The sequence below is a fragment of the Acanthochromis polyacanthus genome, chromosome 12 (assembly GCF_021347895.1).
Source record: "Acanthochromis polyacanthus isolate Apoly-LR-REF ecotype Palm Island chromosome 12, KAUST_Apoly_ChrSc, whole genome shotgun sequence".
NCBI lineage: Eukaryota > Metazoa > Chordata > Actinopteri > Pomacentridae > Acanthochromis > Acanthochromis polyacanthus.
Window position 1 is genome coordinate 17,419,556 of NC_067124.1, and position 6,998 is coordinate 17,426,553.

Genomic DNA, 6,998 nt, shown 5'->3' on the forward strand with positions numbered 1-6,998 from the left:
CACTACTGTCCTCTCTGTCCCTCATCTCTCAGCTGCTTTTTGAAGGCAGAGCTGCGATGCGATTCAGCGACGTCATTGGCTGAGTAGCATCACGTGGGATGCCTGAACTCGTACATAATTGGTCTGTGCGTTTCTGAGCCGATAGACCAATGATAAACACTGGAAAGCTGTACCCTGCACCGGTAAAATAGAAGCGACCTGTCAAATTTACACCCGTATAGACGGCGTCTGGGTCCGGATCCGGACCGCGGTCGGCCTTTAGTGAACCCTGTTCTCAGCCAGACACCTTCCCCCGTCCCATACAGCTTCACCGCTTCCTGACACAGAGAAAAGTGAACGTTATGTCAAAAAAACATACTAATACATGTGTTTGCGCATTTTTAAGTGGTTATATGGAAATTCGGGACCTTTTCTAGTGGGTATAAGGCGTATACCTGCGTGTTTACACCCCTGGGTATACGTATCTTTGCGCATTTTTAAGTGGGTATACAGAAATTTGGAAAATTTTCTAGTGGTGGGGTGTATACCTGCGTATCACGTAGACTACATCACAGCTACATGTATGACGTTTGTAGCAAAAACATAAAAATAAAAAAACGCGTGAAAATCATTTTAATTTTCAGAGTTAAGATGGATTAAATGCGCTGTCAAACAGCGCTGAGTGGAGCGGCTGACCGGACCAAGACGGCGGCCGTATTTCTCGCTGCACAATACCCCGAGCAACGTTGACCTGACCTGGCTTTGGTTTATGAGGTTGGAGTATACCCAGTAGAAAAAACTAGACTACACCACTGGTTATGACTGTCATTACTGTGTACACGACTTGCTTTGATTTAGAGTTAGGGGAAGTGCAGTGGGGGCAGGCAATACAATGAAAGTCAGTCTGTCTATGAATGCCAGCGCAAGAGCTTTATTGTGATGGGCAGGAGCTTTATTGTGCACTGGCAGGCTCCGAAGCCCCGCCCACCAATGAAACGGAATATTGAGTCGTATTTTCATTTTGGGGGTGAAAACGAAAAAACGAAAAAACGAACCGTTTCCTGTTGTTTTTGTTTTTTTGTTCAAAACGAAAAAACGAAAAAACGAACCGTTTCCTGTTTTTTTGTTTTTTGCTCAAAACGAAAAAACGAAAAAACGGCTTGTTTTTTTGTTTCTGCTTGTGTCTTTTATAGCCGGGAATCAAACGGATAAAACGTACCTTGTCCAAGAAAGACATTGTACTCCGAGTCCTAGCGTAAAATTGACATTGTTTTCAGGTGTTTGACTTAAAAAAATGTAAACAAAAAACATTGTACAGATATTTGGACAAGGTACGTTTTATCCGTTTGATTCCCGGCTATAAAAGACACAAGCAGAAACAAAAAATCAAGCCGTTTTTTCATTTTTTCGTTTTGAGCAAAAAACAAAAAAAGCAGGAAACGGTTCGTTTTTTCGTTTTTTCGTTTTGAACAAAAAACAAAAAAACAGGAAACGGTTCGTTTTTTCGTTTTCACCCCCAAAATGAAAATATGACTCCATATTTCGTTTCATTGGTGGGCGGGGCTTCGGAGCCTGCCACTGCACAATAAAGCTCCTGCCCATCACAATAAAGCTCTTGCGCTGGCATTCATAGACAGACTGACTTTCATTGTATTGCCTGCCCCCACTGCACTTCCCCTAACTCTAAATCAAAGCAAGTCGTGTACACAGTAATGACAGTCATAACCAGTGGTGTAGTCTAGTTTTTTCTACTGGTTATACTCCAACCTCATAAACCAAAGCCAGGTCAGGTTCTCATATATGTGCGCGTGCACTCACATGTCCGCGCGCACACACACACACACACACACACACACACACACATACACACACACACACACACACACACACACACACACACACACACACACACACACACACACACACACACACACACGCAGCAGCAGCTCCTTTATTTCAAACTACCAATTAGATACTTATAGACATTATAGCGTCAGCAGCTCCTCCTCCTGCCATCAGGTAGACCTGATGTTTCCTCTTCATCAGGTAGACCTGATGTTTCCTCTTCATCAGGCTCCCTTTCCTAAATGTTAACCTTAGCTCCAGCTGTAGTGTTCCCTAAAGTGGCAGTATTCACAGGACAAGCAACAGGCTTATTAAAACACTGAAATAGTTTCATTTAGCTTTGCTTTCTTATTCTTATTTTTTCTCCACTGACTGATGTTGGGTCATTAGAAGTTCTAGACTCATGTCCCTCTTCTTCTAAGCCAGGGGTATTCAGCTAAAATTCAGAGCGGTCCTGTCAGCAAAGGTCCAGAACATCATAATGTCTAACTTGAGTTACTGTGATATATGCTGATGTAACCTGGTAGTTTTATTAGAGTCTGCCTGTAGTCAAAAACTGACCATCAAATAAATTCAGTACGGTTCAAAAACATTTTGACATTTATTAATAAATAACTTTTATGTAACTGTATATCTTAGAATAAAGTGCAGAACTTAAAAAAGCATGACCGAACAACCTGAATCAACTTCTATACATCTTTAACAATACATAAATCTCATAAATGTAAACATTTGAACACTTTTACATTTTTGTCTGTCTCATATCACTCCCCTAATATCTCTGCTGCTTAATGGGAGAACTGAGCTGCTGCTTGTTTGAGCCGTTCTCAAAACATATTTTGATTATGTTCATAGTTGAGAAAGCTGCCTTACAGCTGTTTGCTGAGCCAAACGTGGTCAGCATGTGACCACAGTCTGTCCTCTAGAGATGTATAAGGCACAAAAGATACGACTCTCAGAGCCGATGCTTTGTAGTAAATCTGAAGAGCCGACTCCTAACGTATTTAATGGAGTATGGAGTTTAACACTGTCCTAGCAGAAAACATGTTACTGGATCCTAGATTAAAGAAGCTTGCCTTCAGTGACAACAGAGCTGTTGATGAGAAACTTCAGAGAATAAGAGCAGCAGTCTGACACCTCCACCATTAGAGGACCAAGTGGAGGAGGAACCTCAAACTTCTGCTGTGTGGAGGCTCTTTGATGGAAGAGCTACAGGAGATGATTCAGAAGAAATCCTACAGCTGATGTGGTAATGGAGGATCATATCGAGAGGAAGCCCTCATCCAACCAGCAGACGACCCACTGAGCTGGAGCAGGACAAGGCCTCAGTCTGCCCCACCTGGTGAAGGTGATGGAGGAGAGACAACTTCTTCCATCTGAGAGAATCTTCTCAGAAACACAGCAGATATTCACTGAAAGAAGAAATGTATCAGCCCATCCAAGCTCAGCCATCTGATTTTTCTGAATGTCAGCCTGCTCTGAGGACATTTATACTGTTCGAATACTGAGTCTGGTTCTGTTTCTGTTCTGGTTCTGTGGGTTCATGTGCAGAGTTTTGTTCATTTATTTTTTGTGCAAAAAAGTTTGGTTGAAATAATAAACAAAAGCAAGAATACCTGTTTTTGTAACAGAGCAAATGTACAAAATGAGTCAATTATAAGGCTTCTCATAAAAACACTGAATGAAAAAGAGTTTGTCAAAACACAAATGATTCATATTTGCCAGGTTAGGCAAAAACATGAGGCTACAAAGAATAATAAATTAGGAGCCGTTTGGGAGCCGAAAGAACCGGCTTTTCTTTGGAAGCAGTGCCAAAAGCTCTCTGAAAAGAGCTGAACTTCCATCACTACTGTCCTCTCTGTCCCTCATCTCTCAGCTGCTTTTTGAAGGCAGAGCTGCGATGCGATTCAGCGACGTCATTGGCTGAGTAGCGTCACGTGGGATGCCTGAACTCGTACATAATTGGTCTGTGCGTTTCTGAGCCGATAGACCAATGATAAACACTGGAAAGCTGCACCCTGCACCGGTAAAATAGAAGCGACTTGTCAAATTTACACCCGTATAGACGGCGTCTGGGTCCGGATCCGGACCGCGGTCGGCCTTTAGTGAGCCCTGTTCTCAGCCAGACACCTTCCCCTGTCCCATACAGCTTCACCGCTTCCTGACACAGAGAAAAGTGAACGTTATGTCAAAAAAACATACTAATACATGTGTTTGCGCATTTTTAAGTGGTTATATGGAAATTCGGGACCTTTTCTAGTGGGTATAAGGCGTATACCTGCGTGTTTACACCCCTGGGTATACGTATCTTTGCGCATTTTTAAGTGGGTAAACAGAAATTTGGAAAATTTTCTAGTGGTGGGGTGTATACCTGCGTATCACGTAGACTACATCACTGATCATAGCTACATGTATGACGTTTGCAGCAAAAAATAAAAAAAAATAAAAAACGCGTGGAAATCATTTTAATTTTCAGAGTTAAGATGGATTAAATGCGCTGTCAAACAGCGCTGAGTGGAGCGGCTGACCGGACCAAGACGGCGGCCGTATTTCTCGCTGCACAGTACCCCGAGCAGCGTTGACCTGACCTGGCTTTGGTTTATGAGGTTGGAGTATACACACTAGAAAAAACTAGACTACACCACTGGTTATGACTGCCATTACTGTGTACACGACTTGCTTTGATTTAGAGTTAGGGGAAGTGCAGTGGGGGCAGGCAATACAATGAAAGTCAGTCTGTCTATGAATGCCAGCGCAAGAGCTTTATTGTGATGGGCAGGAGCTTTATTGTGCACTGGCAGGCTCCGAAGCCCCGCCCACCAATGAAACGAAATATGGAGTCATATTTTTATTTTGGGGGTGAAAACGAAAAAACGAAAAAACGAACCGTTTCCTGTTTTTTTGTTTTTTGTTCAAAACGAAAAAACGAAAAAACGAACCGTTTCCTGTTTTTTTGTTTTTTGTTCAAAACGAAAAAACGAAAAAACGAACCGTTTCCTGCTTTTTTTGTTTTTTGCTCAAAACGAAAAAATGAAAAAACGGCTTGATTTTTTGTTTCTGCTTGTGTCTTTTATAGCCGGGAATCAAACGGATAAAACGTACCTTGTCCATATTTGCTGTCATTTTCCACATTCTACAGTTTTTGAACATTAATGTGACATGCAAAAACTTGTATGTTTACAAATAATTTGTTTATTCACCATGTGTGACTGTATTTTTTTTTTCATTTTTAACGTTTCTACAGATATTTGACATTATTTTCACAATTTTTACAGTTTTAAACATTTAAAATAAAACTTGGTAAAGCCTGAGTCTGTTGAGTTTTCATATTTTTATTTATTTATTTATTTAGTTAGTTAGTTTGTTAGTTATTTGGAACAGTTTTATCTGATCGACACTGAAAATGAGTTTTAATAGTCAGTAGAAGTTTATTTCAGACGGTTCACCGCCAGCCCGCAGGAGGCAGCAGAGAGCGAAGATGTTCCCGCTCAGACAAAATGGCAACCCGGAAACAAAGTTAAACAAACAAGAGAACGGTAAGGTTTGTGCTTTATTAAAAGTGTTCTCTGATTGCAGTTTTTATGTATAAGACAAGCAAACAATAAAACCGTAAAAGATAGTGTCCTAAATGCTACAAGAAGATGTAAACAGGAGCCAAACCATCGATAACTGGGTGGCTAAACTGGATTTGATTGTGCCTCCAGTGCTCACCTGTTAACTGTTACTGTACAGGTGTTGGCACATTTAATGTTTTTAGCAGCTGAGCTAAATAGCTAATTACACAATTTATACATGTTCTCCCATCTAGAGGATAATTTTAATATGAGTTTTGCATTGTCATCTAATTTAGTTGTTGTGCATAAACTGTCTGAAATGTCCATTTAATCTATGCTAATTTTACATGATATTTAAATCAACATGTGTGGAAGAAATGAGATGAATGTTCCAGATTTACCTGAGCAGTCTGAAGCAAGCACCCTTCAGTGTTATTTATTATGTACATTTACCTGAATAATTTACATAAAATGTGAAAGACCCCACAGTATCATAGAAAATGCAGATTTACCTGGCTAATTTAAATATTAGGGTTGAGATTTTACATTATTATTATCAAACATGTAAATTTCACTAACTAATGTAAGTGTAAAGCTTCAAAATCTACAATTTTACAATTTTTTAAAAAACAGATTTGTAGCGACTTTGTTTATAAATATATATTTTTAGTAAAAAAAGAGGGTGAAACAAACTGGGAGTCAGTTTAAAGGTGCTGAATGTTTTCAGAGTGTCCATCTTATTCTTGTGAAAGTGAGCTTTCTTGAACATCTTGAACACTTGTACTGTATTCAACCTGACTACAATCTTCAGCTCTATAACTCAGGAACATGTGGACAGATGGATGTAAACTACAGCCTGATTGTGGTTTCTTTCTTAAATAGTACAAAACAAAAAGAACACACATATATTGCTTCGAATGTTTCATCTTCACCCTTGTGCTTTTTGGAGATGATCTTTTACTCACTCAACTGTCCACAGGAACAGATATGTTGATCCAGACTCCACTTGCTACTCATCGCAGTAAATACCTGCTCACCTGTCCTCCTCAGGTGTTCAGTGACCTCTCAGGGTTTCTGGCTCAGTTACACCAGCGAATAAAGTGGCAGTAAAGATTTATTTGGCTTCTCCTGTTCAGGGCTTCAATCTGCTTCTAGTTGTGTTACTGTATTTCTGTGAGTTGTTTTTGTTCTGTTGTGTTTTGGGCTTCAGTGTGTATAAATTGTTGTGTTTTGCGTTACTTAATTTGCATTTAATTGAATTTTGTGTGTTTAAAGGCCGATCGTTGGATCTGACAATGCTGGCGTTTGTTGTGTCGTGTCTGATTTGTCACGTTGAACTGTTAGAATGAAACTTTTTCACGTGAAACCGCTTCAGTGTGCTGGAATAAAAACAACACACATCATGCTGAGTGCTGACCTCCGTCATTCGCGTTTTAGAGATCATCATCGTCCAATCAGAGAGCTTCACGGCTCGCCGCCCGCCTCCTGAGTCGTAGTGAAGTACACCTGGTTCCAGAGACATGGACAGAAGAGGGACGAAGGTCCGTCCTCCTCACGCTGACTCAGCAGGTCTGCAGCTTTATAAGGAGGCGGTGATGTTCAGTCCGTCACCACCGAGAC